The sequence below is a fragment of the Aquarana catesbeiana genome, linkage group LG06 (genome assembly GCF_042186555.1).
Source record: "Aquarana catesbeiana isolate 2022-GZ linkage group LG06, ASM4218655v1, whole genome shotgun sequence".
Lineage (NCBI taxonomy): Eukaryota > Metazoa > Chordata > Amphibia > Anura > Ranidae > Aquarana > Aquarana catesbeiana.
In genome coordinates, this window is record NC_133329.1 from 133,030,221 (window position 1) to 133,044,318 (window position 14,098).

Consider the following 14,098-nt stretch of genomic DNA (forward strand, 5'->3'; position numbering starts at 1 on the left):
TGTCCGTTTGTCAAGAAGATAGGCAACTTTGGCCAAGCACAGAAGAGAGCTGAGTTTTGGGATTTTTGCATCACCAGTATCACTTGTTACACATGCACACATGGAATTTAGAGTACTCTCAAATATTTAAAGTGCTTCTGTGCCCAATGAACATCAAGGTATTTACACATTCTTAACAAGCAGTCAAAATAAGTCATCACTCACCTCTCTAGCTGCTTGCACTGTGAAGTAGTTAATTCTCAAAGATCAAAACAAAGACTCTAAGTCTGGTTTGATCCCATTTCTAACAGCTTAGATACACCTGCTGTGTGTTTATATCAGGGGGTTGGCAGGCTGTAAAGATTCTATTGCAATAGAAAGTAATAGGAGAAAAAAAATGTTTCATTGCTTCTGTTGTGAATTTTGAAGATTCATTTCTTCACAGTCCCTATAGGTGTAGAGGAGAATGAGTATTTTGTTTTAAAATGCTTTACTGTTAATTCGGAATATGCAAATATTTTAGTGTACATGGGCATAGGTTCACCTTAAGGTAGGAAAGTCTGTCATTGCAATAGACATGAACAAGTTCACTTGTGGTGCATACTGTATGTTGACAGCAACAGAACAAGGTCCATATACTGAAATTGTGCAATTCATAAGAAGTCTAAAAGAATGCTGGCGATGTCATTCAGAAAAAAACTATGGTGAAAAAAAATAACTATTATTTTGGCTCTCACGCATTGTTTATCACACACAGCTAGCCTGTTAAAAAAAAATTTGAGAAGTTTTACATTACCATTTACCACCTTCACCTACATTGCATATAACTCAACTCCAGAGTCAACTGTACAAAAACCTTATTGCATTGTTTGCATTGCAAGCAAGGTACAGTATGGATTTTAAAGCCCAAATTGTCTAGGGACAAATTATCAGGGTGCAATAAAATAGTTATATGTCTCCCCTTTTTGTCTTGTTAAATCATCCCTCTGCCTCAGCAGAAAGATCCTTGTCTCACACTTTTCTATAGCATGCAAACAAGCACTGGAGGTCTGTAGCAGTGACTCAGTGGAGGATGTTGCAGACAATTGCAGAGAGACCACTGGTCTCACACAGAGGTCTGTGGTCCTTCACTATAACAAAGTGTGAGGCAAGGACTTTTTTTGTAGGAGCTAAGGGGTGATATAGACATATAACACTACTTTGCAGCATTCAAGTTTATTGTTAGCATTTGCTTAGAGGCTTCAACTAGGCTTTAAAACATTGTGGGTGAAGATTTTCGTTGGAAGCTAATTGTATTTATGCTGTAAAATGTCTGTTTTATGTAAAATATTATTTGATAGCAGGATGAGAATCTATGACTTGATATATTGGTGAGCCATGCACACCCTGGTATGTCATTGGTGGAGGGCAGACCTGGCTAAAGATTTAAAGCGGATGTTCACACAATTTTCAAAGTTTAGCTCATTCATATTAGACAACAGCATAGAATGCAAAAAGGAACTTTTTTTTTCCGGGTGTACCTGTGTATATGTGCTTCGGTCTTTTTTCTCCCTGCGGCTATGGGCGGGTATTTTGCGGGTATTGTCGTAATTTCCACCACGCCGCACTGTCTCCTGGGAGCTAGTGTCATTGTTCCCAGGAATCAGTGCGGAGGCCCGCCGCGAAATATCGCGGGATTTGAAAAGAAGTGATGCGATTATGTCAGTCACGTTTGTAGGGTGTTTTACATGCTGTGTATACTATTTTTAGACATCGCAACGGGGCGGGAACTTCCTAAGATGTTGCCCGTTGTGAAGGCAACCAGGATGTTTACGACGCCCCGCGCCGTTACAACTGAGCATGCGCGGGAACCAGCAAGGAATGCTGGTAGGTCAGAATCACTGGAACTAGGAAGTGAATGCTTGTGGGCTTTAAATGCCCACAAGCATGATGAAAACGGCCATCCACATTTTTAAAAACGTATTTTTTGCAACAAAACCGGACATCTGGGGAGGAAATTAACGCAAAACGTGAGTGTGCCATTGTCATTATGTGATGTTTTAAGTGTTTGAAAAAAAAATAAATACAAACCGTCAGCGGACATCCGCTTTAAAGTATATTGGCCCTTGGCCACTCAACAGAACATAATAAAGAAATCTGGTTGCACTGAAGTTTATTTCATTATCAGAGAGAACTAAGGCTTTATAAAATGTTATATATATATATACACACACACACACACTATATTACCAAACGTATTGGGACGCCTGCCTTTACACGCACTGAACTATAATGACATCCCAGTCTTAGTCCATAGGGTTCAATGTTGAGTTGGTCCACCCTTTGCAGCTATAACAGCTTCAACTCTTCTAGGAAGGCTGTCAACAAGGTTTAGGAGTGTGTCTGTGGGAATGTTTGACCATTCTTCCAGAAGCACATTTGTAAGATCAGGCACTGATGTGGACAAGAATGCCTTGCTTCACAGTTTCTGCACTAATTCATCCCAAAGGTGTTCTATCGGGTTGAGGTCAGGACTGTGCAGGCCAGTCAAGTTCCTCCACCCCAAACTCGCTTATCCATGTGTTTATTAACCTTGATTTGTGCACTGGTCCAAATCATTTGGTGAAGGGGGATTATGGTGTGGGGTTGTTTTTCAGGGGTTGGGCTTGGCCCCTTAGCTCCGGTGAAGGGAACTCTTAAGGCGTCAGTATACCAAGACATTTTGGGCAATTTCATGCTCCCAACTTTGTGGGAACAGTTTGGGGATGGCCCCTTCCTGTTCCAACATGATTGTGCACAAACAAGGTCCATAAAGACATGGATGAGCGAGTTTGGGTTGTAGGAATTTGACTGGCCTGTACAGAGTCCTGACCTCAACCCGATAGAACACCTTTGGGGTGAATTATTCCAGAGACTGCGAGCCAGGCCTTCTCGTCCACATCAGTGCCTGACCTCACAAATGCGCTTCTGGAAGAATGGTCAAACATTCCCATAGACGCACTTCTAAACCTTTTAGACAGCCTTCCCAGGAGAGTTGAAGCTGTTATAGCTGTACAGGGTGGGCCAACTCAATATCGAACCTTACGGACTAATGCCCCATACACACGGTCGGATTTTCGACGGAAAATGTGTGATAGGACCTTGTTGTCGGAAATTCCGACCGTGTGTAGGCTCCATCACACATTTTCCATCGGATTTTCCGACACACAAAGTTTGAGAGCAGGATATAAAATTTTCCGACAACAAAATCCGTTGTCGGAAATTCCGATCGTGTGTACACAAATCCGACGGACAAAGTGCCACGCATGCTCAGAATAAATAAAGAGATGAAAGCTATTGGCCACTGCCTTGTTTATAGTCCCGACGTACGTGTTTTACGTCACCGCGTTTAGAACGATCGGATTTTCCGACAACTTTGTGCGACCGTGTGTATGCAAGACAAGTTTGAGCCAACATCCGTCTGAAAAAATCCTAGGATTTTGTTGTCGGAATGTCCGATCAATGTCCGACCGTGTGTACGGGGCATTAGAGTGGGATGCCATTGAAGTTCATATGCATGTAAAGCCAGGCATCCCAATACTTTTGACAATATACTGCATATATACAGTATCTCACAAAAGTGAGTACACCCCTCACATTTTTGTAAATATTTTATTATATCTTTTCATGTGACAACACTGAAGAAATGAAACTTTGCTACAATGTTAAGTAGTGAGTGTACAGCTTGTATAACAGTGTAATTGGGCCCAATTAGCCATTCTCCCTCCCTGGTGTCCTGTGACTTGTTAGTGTTACAAGCTCTCAGGTGTGAATGGCAAGCAGGTGTGTTAAATTTGGTGTTATCGCTCTCACTCTCTCATACTGGTCACTGGAAGTTCAATATGGCACCTCATGGCAAAGAACTCTGAGGATCTGAAAAAAGAAATGTTGCTCTACATTAAGATGGCCTAGGCTATAACAAGATTGCCAAGACCCTGAAACTGAGCTGCAGCATGATGGCCAAGAACATACAGAAGTTTAACAGGACAGGTTGCACTCAGAACAGACCTCCCCATGGTTGACCAAAGAAGTAGAGTACATGTGCTCAGCATCATATCCAGAGGTTGTCTTTGGGAAATAGACATATGAGTGCTGCCAGCATTGCTGCCCTCGGTTGAAGGTGTGGGGGGTCAGCATGTCAGTGCTCAGACCATATGCCACACACTGCATCAAATTGGTCTGCATGACTGTCGCCCCAGAAGGAAGCCTCTTCTAAAGATGATGCACAAGAAAGCCCGCAAACAGTTTGCTGAAGACAAGCAGACTAAGGACATAGATTACTGGAACCATGTCCTGTGGTCTCATGAGACCAAGATAAACCTATTTGGTTCAGATGGTGTCAAGCGTGTGTGGTGGAAACCAGGTGAGGAGTACAAAGACAAGTGTGTCTCAGTCAAGCATGGTGGTGGGAGTGTCATGGTCTGGGGCTGCATGAGTGGTGCAGCACTGGGGAGCTGCAGTTCATTAAGGGAACCATGAATGTCAACATGTACTGTGACATACTGAAGCAGAGCATGGTCCCCTCTTTTCGGAGACTGGGCCGAAGGGCAGTATTCCAACATGAAAATGACCCCAAACACACCTCCAAGACAACAACTGCCTTGCTAAAGAAGCTGAGGGTAAAAGTGATGGACATGAAAGCATGTCTCCAGACCTAAACCGTCTTGAGCATCTGTGGGGCATCCTCAAATGCAAGGTGGAGGAGCGCAAGGTCTCTAACATCCACCAGCTCCATGATGCCGTAATGGAGGAGTGGATGAGGACTCCAGTGGCAACCTGTGAAGCTCTGGTGAACTCCATGCCCAAGAGGGTTAAGGCAGTGCTGGAAAATAATGGTGGCCACCAGTGGCAGCTGGTGCTCAAATTAGTTTTTTTGGGGGGGAGGCACAAACAAACCGAAAAACCCATCAATTGCAGCCACTGTGCCCATCAAATGCAGCCACTGTGGCCATCATTTGCAGCCATTGTGCCTATCAATTGCAGCCACTATGCCCATCAATTGCAGCCACTGTGCCCATCAATTGCAGCCACTGTACACATCAAATGCAGCCACTGTGCCATCAATTGCAGCCACTGTGCCATGAGATGCAGCCACTGTGACCCCCTGGTGGCATTTAACCAGCACCCCACCCCCCACGTGTTGTCTGACTGGCACTTACCCCATCTTGGTGGTGGGTCAGGCAGCAGGTATTGGCGGCGAGCTGTAGGGTGGGCAGTGGGTCCGGCAGCGGCGAGCTGTGGGTCAAGCGGCGGCTCCAATAGGATCGCCTGTCCTTTCAGCCAATCAGGTGACAGGTACCAGACCAGCGCTTCCTGATTGGCATAGAGGCAGTTAAGTGTTAGAAAAGCAAATATTCATTTGCTTTTCTAACAAACCTGGGTGGACTCCGAGTGCAATGCTCTGTGCTCAGAGTCCACCCTATTTTAAAACCTATTAGAGCCTATAGCTCCAACCAGGTGCTTCAAAAAAACACCCCCGCTGCTGTAATTCATGTGCCAGGCATCCTGAAAGGGGCCAGATGCATGAATAGGAGGAGGCCGCGGTGGCCATGGATAGATTCATGCTACGCATGAATCTATCCATTACTCGTATAGGGGTGGCGTCATGATAGAGGGGGCAACGCCCGTGTGCCCAATTTGGACACTTAGGGGTGTACTCACTTTTGTTGGCAGCGGTTTAGACATTAATAGCTGTGTGTTGAGGTATTTTGAGGGGATAGCAAATTTACACTGTTATACAAGCTGTACACTCACTGCTTTACATTGTAGCAAAGTGTCATTTCTTCAGCGTTTTCACATGAAAAGATATAATAAAATATTTACAAAATTGTGAGGGGTGTACTCACTTTTGTGAGATATTGTATATGTATGTATGTGTGTGTGTGTGTGTGTGTGTGTGTGTGTGTGTGTGTGTGTGTGTGTGTGTGTGTATATATATATATATATATATATATATATATATATATATATATATTATACTCTTTAGAGTATTTGTAATTGTAAACAATGTATCAGTCTCTTGAGAAAACATAATATGATGGTTATTTACTATATATTTATTAGCACTCATTAATGTGTAAAGACTTTATGCCTTGTTGGTTTGGGTGAGTCATATAATACCCTGTGTTATGTGATTCTTGCACTGATTCAAAGTGAGAAATATAGAGTCACTACATTCACATAGATTTTACCACTCAACTGAATGGACTTATCATTTATTTCTGTGGTGCTACAAAGTCGTATTTTCATGCTCTGATGGAAGTTCATGACCTCCAGGGCCTTATGTATAAATGTTTTCTCTCAAAGGACAGGAGGCACTTCTCATCAGCCACCAATCAGCCCTAAACATTTGGAATTGTCTCCCTTACAACCGCCTACCAGACTAATGCCGCGTACACACGGTCGGACTTTTCGTCTACAAAAGTCCAACGGACGCCGACGGACTAAAGCTGGCTGGTAATCCGATCGTGTGTGGGCTTCTCCGGACTTTCAGCAGACTTTTTCAGCCTCAAATCCGACGGACTTTAGATTTGAAACATGCTTCAAATCTTTACGTCGTAACTACGACGGACCCCGAAATCCGCTCGTCTGTGTGCTAGTCCGAGGGACAAAAACCCATGCTAGGGCAGCTATTGGCTACTGGCTATGAACTTCCTTATTTTAGTCCGGTGTACGTCATCACGTACGAATCCGTCGGACTTTTGTGTGGTCGTGTGTAGGCAAGTCCGTTCGTTAGAAAGTCTGCTGCAAGTCCGCCGAACGTCCGCAGGAAGTCTGTCGGACAGGCTGTCGGACTTTTGTAGACGAAAAGTCCGACCGTGTGTACGCGGCATCAGTCTTTGTATTTATGCCATTAGTCATATTGACCTTGTTCATTAGCAGGGCTTTGGATAAAGAACTTGGAAGATTTACCCTTAACAACCTATAAGAATAAAATGTGCAACTGTTTGTATTGCAGATTTGAATGTGGTTAACTCCTCCATGTACATTCCTTGTTTATAGATAAATTCTTCATGTTTACTTCCCTTTATCAGCAGTTGAAGATGTAAAAACAATGCAATGTCCAGTGGTGTTCAGGGCCAGCTCCTCACCATACTACTAGATTGCCTCAGACTGCCAAGGGCTGAATTCGGTGGTTTCTGGTTTAGGTGCCTGTTAGTTATACACATGCAAAGCAGGCATTGGGAGGGTACAGCAGAGTCTAAAATTGTGCATTATAGAGCAACAAAATGAATAATAAATAATAATAACAAATTAAATCTCCATTGACGGGCACAACTTGATGGTAAATAAGCAAGCTAAAGTTATACTGCCACCTAAAGTAGAAAAGGACACTTCGCAAATTAAAAATAAATAAATAACAAGCCCCTAGACACTATAACCTTTCCTACCTTACACCTTCCCAGTTTTCGCAAGCAGGAACCGGTAGTATATGAGTGGAGGGAGCTATGTCCATCAATGGAATTGGAGAAAATAATTTTACAGTGAGTACAGAAATCCTATGTTCTCTATTGTCCATTGAGGGACACAGCTTTATGGTCATTAAGCAGCATAGGGATGTCCAAAAGCAGTCCAAACAGACAGGCGGACAAACCAAAATAACACAGGTGAACTAGCCAAACAAAAAAACCAAAAGGGGAAAAAAGGGGAGGCAGATACATTTCCTTCAAAAAACTTAAAGAACATGTAAACAGAAGACCAGGTTGCAGTCTTACAGGTGTGAGCCTGATGATGAAAATCCCAATAATACTCACTGCCTTCATAGAGTGGGCTTTATCTCACAGGGGAAAGGAGAAGCTTTATCTCACAGCTCTGCATTACCTGTCAAATCTACCTAGAAATAGTGAGAGAAGATGGCAGTGAACCTCTTAGGGCCTTCTGGAATAACAGAGGAAATCAAATCCATCTACCTAAAAGAAAACAGGAAAGGAATTGAGGAAATGGAACTGTTTTGAAGGTGGATACCATCAATCCCAGTTATCACATACAGCTCAATAGGGCTGAACCTGACTGCAATTTTTTCAACCTCTCTTATGGTAGGAAAACATTGACTTTAAAGGTTTCCATGGGAAGACCCAAGCCTTCTAACTGATGCGGCTGAATCAGAGATGACTTCTTAGAGCAGTGGTTCTCAAGCTCTCTAGTGCCGTGACCCCTTGATAAAATTTCCCAAGTTGTGGAGACCCCCAACCATAAAATTATTTTCATAGCGTGGGTTGTCAGCACCCAAGGCAAGACAAGTAATTTGCGCCCCTAACCCATGGACATTTAGCACTCCCTGAGTCCCTTACACTCGTACAATATTAAAACCCCTTATGGTACATTTTAGGATGTACCACTCCTTCTCTTTGTTCTCCTTTCTTTCCCTTTTATTTCTCACTATCCTAATTTCTTGTCCCCCCCCCCATCCCTCTTTCTTGTTCTTTCTCTTATTCTTTCTCTCCCTTTTTCTTTGTTCCTTCCCCTCTTTTCCTCTCCCTCCCATGTATTCGCTATTTTTATTCCTTCTCTTCTCCATGGTGGGGGGGTGGGTGGAATGGGATAAGTGGCAGTGTTGGCGGGGAGTTCTGATCAGCCAACTTAGGTGCTCTTGATCAAGGTCATCTGCTGATCTGAGAACTGTAGTGGGGACCTTTAATGGCAACTATAATTCCAGGTAGTGTTACTCAATGTGTCTCCGACTTTGTGGTGTCTCGTAGCGGTGACACCAATGCCGAAATCAGGAGATAGGGTCTCCCCCAGCCCCTCCCACTTCACATTCCTCACCAGTCAGCTGCCCTCTAGTCTCTGCCCCCCAGTCATGCCGTGAACTCAATGGGCGGCTGCGAAGAGACTGAGTGGGCAGCTGCGGGCTCCAGGGATAGCCCTGCTGGGCGGCCGCAAAAAGGCAGGGAAAGCAGTGCAGGCTTCAGGAACAGCCAAGGATTTGGTGACCCCTGGCAAATCATCATTTGACCCCCAGGATGAGAACCACTGTCTTAGAGGTTCAGAATCCATCTGAAGTCCACATTGGAGACCAAAGTCATAGGGCTCTGGTGGCAGTGGATCTTCAGTAAATTGATGAATAGAAAATCACCTAGAAGACGATCCAGAACTAGAATGAAAATCTTTTCCAATACTGTCTGAGCCAAGGTAAAGCCAAAGGGTTGGCCCAATGGCAAAACAAAAACTCATATAACCTGGAAAGATGGTAATATGAAAATATGATTGTTACATATTGAAGGATGCCAAGAGGTTTCTGCAAACAAAAGACAATAACTAAGTGCAAAATTTCCATACAAAACATTGAAAGTGTGACTCCACTTTTGTTGAGAAAATACAATCAATTCTGGGTGCATTTCAAATATTTTAAACTTTGTAGCAGAGTCCTTCCTACCTTTTTCATTTCTGAAGAAAAAGCTGTTTGTTCCACTATGTATTTGCAAGACTGATGTTTGGGAGGGTCTGTACTGAATCTAACCACCTGGTGCACTCCCAGTGTTCTAATGAGAAAAGTTGCATCCCTATAGAAGTAATTAATCCTTAGGGAGTATGTCACCAAAAATAAAAATTACTATTGTAGAAGATGTATAAAATTTTACTTGTATTTTATGGCAGACAGCTGGGAAAATCAGTGGCAATCACAAAAGCAGGTGATTTTCATATCTTGGGCATTCTGTACATAAATGGGTAAAGAACACAGAACACTTCTAGGTTACCATATTACATTGCGTTTTTAGAGTTTTAAAAAATTACAGCAGCTTCAGCTTGAAGTGGAAAGGCATTAGAAAATGTGGTTATTTTGTACGCCTTTTTTTTTTTTTTAAACGAAAGTAGAATTCTCTTTAAGACCCCTTTCACACTGAGGCGCGTTTCAGGCGCTTTCACGCTAAAAAAAGCACCTGAAAAGCTCACAAAAACCTATTTCCATTAAAATCAATGAATGCTTTAACACTGGGGCAGTGCGCTGGCAGGGCGGTGAAAAAACACCCCTCTCCATTGAAATGAATGGAAAGCTTTTCAAAAGCGCATGAAAAGCTATTCAAAAGCGCTCAGTGTTTTACTGGCAGTTTAGAAGCACCTGTGTGTGAAAGGGGCCTTAAGGACAAAAAAAGGGATAGGGAGCCACGAAGTCCAGAAAGGACAAACATTTTCTAAGGATTTCAGAACTGCAAACCAGAATGGGAAGGATAACCCCCTGTTTCAACAATACTTGAATGATTGAAGAACGTATGTTCAATGTTGAGAAACAGAAAGTAATTCCCACATTTATGCATCGTTGCCTGGTGTTAGTTATTTCATCCAGAAAGAGCAAAAAAAGATATTCTTCCATGTAAGGTATTCATACCAAGACCGTAATACAATATTGCTCTCCCAACAAGCAGGTAGGCCAAACTGCCCTACAGCTCTAGACAAAAGAAAGTTTACCGAGATACAACACCCAGCTAGCATCCAGAGCAGCATTGCACATAAGAATCAACGCAACGGTCTTCAGGTCAACACAAAGTTGAGTGCCCATTAGGCACCAGGTTCCTGCATAGGGTTTTAGGCCAAGTTAAACAAAGCCTGGAAGATGAGTGCAGAGGCAAGTATGGTTTGAAGGGAAAATCCACTGCCACAAGGAGTAGATACATTGAGAAAATGCTTCAAACCTCATGTCAGAAGAGTCCTTAAAGGCTGGAGTGTCTTCTATAGGAATAAAAAGAGGAGTAGACCATTTCGAGACAAATCCTACAGAGGGATAGAGTGCCAGAAGGAAAGGAATTGGCTATTTGGGTGGGTCCAGTCTTAGAGAGATGATTTTGGTGGAAAGCTTAGGTCTGTGAGAACCAAGCATCGGCACTGAGAAGTGGAAAGAACAATTGAATCCTCTAACTTAAAATGGAATTCACAGTCTCTATTAAAAAAGAAACCGTTTTCTATTCATTAGATTAAACAGCTGCTGACTGAAATTCAGCTTGTGGGGGTCTCCTCCTTGTAAAGAAAGAGAGTCCAATAACAAATGGATACCAGTCAGACAACACAAATAGTAGACATCTCTGCATCACATTCTGCTGGGGAAAGTGGAGAAGGGAGATTGAAAGTCCTTGTCATTAGAGGGAGCAACAAATTGCACTAACTGAAGCGTAAATCCTCATATACCAGAGCAAAATACATCTAAAGTGAAGCAGGCAGAGTAATGAGTACCTGTGAAAAAAGAGGGGTGTCAGAAATAGCTACTGACAGTTCCCACAGGGAGTTGAGAAAGCACAAAAATACATACATTTTCTGTACCTAAATCACACTTGCACATAGTGCAAATTAGGACTGATTAGAATATTCACCGCAGCCACAGGCCCAGTGGCTTTCTGCTTGGTGCCAGGTATACCAGTGGTTAGAATAGCAGCTAACTTACCACTGGTCACTGCAGGCATTTTTGAAAATACCAGAGATGTGCCAAACACCGCTTTGCTGATGAAAAATACAAGAGGCACAAGGCAAAAGCTAACATAGCCAACTCTCCACACAGAGGAAGCTTCATTAAGGGAAGTAGCAGGGTCTCACATGTTCTGGCATTTCTCTTCTACACACCCACTGTCAGAGGAACAAGTAGGAAATTCAAATGGTGGTTGAGCCAAAACAGAGCTTGGCCACCTCAGCAATTCTTAGCACAGAGATACCAGTAAATGGTACTACACCGGAAACCTGTAAGGCAGAGAAACGGCAGAAGATTCACAATGGCGGTTGAACTTACACAGTGTTCAGTCACCTAATCGGCAAACAGCCCTAAATCTTAATGAAAAGAAGGGATGCAATGTATGAAATTGCAAAGTATAATATTGGCATGTAATCATATTAGAATAAATAGGAAAGAGTTTAACCTCTCCAGTCCTACTGCTGGGTATACAGCAATTTTTGCAAGTTTTTGTCACATACAGTAGTCATAACCCTGCTAGTCATTCACAACAAGCAAGTCTGTAGAGATGGGGTCAGGTGAAGTCCTGCAAGCTCTGGTCCCGATACTGTACAAGAAATCCCCAAATATAATGGCCTGACCTGAGTCCTGTGCCACAGGAACACAGCAGGGATTGCATGACTGTCGCAGCGAAAACAGCAATTCACTGACTGGGAAATTCTACAATCGATGACTAACCAGAGAGGCTTCCAGGATTTCAGTATCGGGCGTGAAAAAATACAGCAAAGAGGAACAAGACATCCACCATAACTAGCAAGGTGTGAGAGGGTATGGCCTCTAGGGGGTTGTCCTTCAGTTTCCGTGGGGTGGATTTACTAAAACCAGAGAGTGCAAACTCTTTTGCAGCTGTGCATGGTAGCCAATCAGCTTTTGTCTTCAGCTTGTTCAACTAAGCTTTCACAAAGAAACCCGGAAGCTGATTGGCTTCTATGCAGAGTTGCACCAGATCTTGCATTCTCCAGTTTTAGTAAATCAACCCCAGGGTGTCTAGTCTCCATTTCTCCTATAGGCAGCAGTATAATCCTATTTTGCTTAATTACCATCAAGCTATGTTCCTCAAAGGACAACAGAGAAAATGTCAAAGTAAAAGTACTGCACAGATGATGAATATAAGAAATTATTGTGGAAACATTTTTATGGATCTATACTGAAACAAACACATACAGTGTACAAAATGTCAAAAGAATCTCCAAATGTTAAGATCTTATTGTAAAATATTTAAGAAGACTACATTGTTAATTCAGTCACTCCATATAACTATATTATACTAGGCTATAACAGTGCTAATTACTGTAAATCAACTAGATTCAGAGCCTAGTCCAGACATAAAGCTATAATAATGCTAAATATCAAGACAGGTTATAAATTGCTAAAAGTAAATGTGTAAGGCAATTGGAATATATTATTCAAGAAATACATACAGTATAATATAACCTTAAAAAATGTAGACTAAATCAAGACTTATTATCCAGGTTGCTTTTATATGAAGGATGATTTAGTCAGTTTAATTTATTAACATTTTGTCTGCTTATTCATTACTTCAGCACTAGTGTCAGAAATTGAATGTACCAAAATATAGTATCAAAAGAGTCTAATTATAAAAACAGGAGGAAAGGAAATTGGAGCTGTTGCCTATAGTGATTAGTCTGATTTGAAGTATATAAAAATTAATTGGTCACTAAGGATAACTGTTTTTCTTCTTTCACGTTTTTATAAACAGGCCTAAGTGCTGTGATAGGGGAGAGAACATGAAATGCATATATATATATATTTTTGTAAGTGTTTTTTTTTTTTCCTGTATGCAAGTTTCAGGAAATATTTATAAGATTTATTTTCGGCCTCTTGCACACTGCAGCTTGAAAAAACTCAGTACAGCGTTTTTTTTTTTTTTTTTTTTTACTGATCTAAGATGCAATACATTTTTTAGAATGTGCCTGTTGTACACACAGGTGCGTAAACAAGCGCTGCATATTCTTCTGGTGAAAAACCTGCGTTCCCGGTCAGTATTTTGTGCCAGTACGTGCAAATGCACGCACATGAGCATAAATGTTAATGAATCTTCCCTAGGAATATATTGTGCATGCAAATGCGCAAAAACAGACTCATACGTGCATAACTTTGCGCAAATACGTGCAAAACAAATGCCTGACTTTACATCCAAAAAAGCAGATGCTCAAACATCAATATCGTGTGCAAGAGGCCTAAAAATGTTGTCCTAAACTTGCAGCAGGTCATACGAGACAATTTTTTTCTACAATGTGTAATAATCCAATGCAGGTATCAGACAGGAAAAATGGGAAGACTTGGTACAGCTATAGAATGGTTTAGCACTGGGGCATGGCATCTTATATGTAAAGTGTGCTTTACAAACATGGTTTGCCCTACAGTATCCTGTAACTTGGAAGCAATACCACTCACTTATAATGTAAGCGTAAGTCAAGGCAAAATTATATATTTTCATTCATATATTTCATACATCTCTGAGGGAGCAGTGATATCAAGATCCTGGCTGTAGCCATAATCCTGATATCAGCTTCCACAGCCAGCGATTCTGTACAAAGTGTAAGCAATTTGAGTTGCTATACAGCCGCCCAAACACTTTTACCTGTTGCATCATATGCACAAGATAGATTAAAAGCCCCCCCCCCCCATGCAAACGCGCATGTA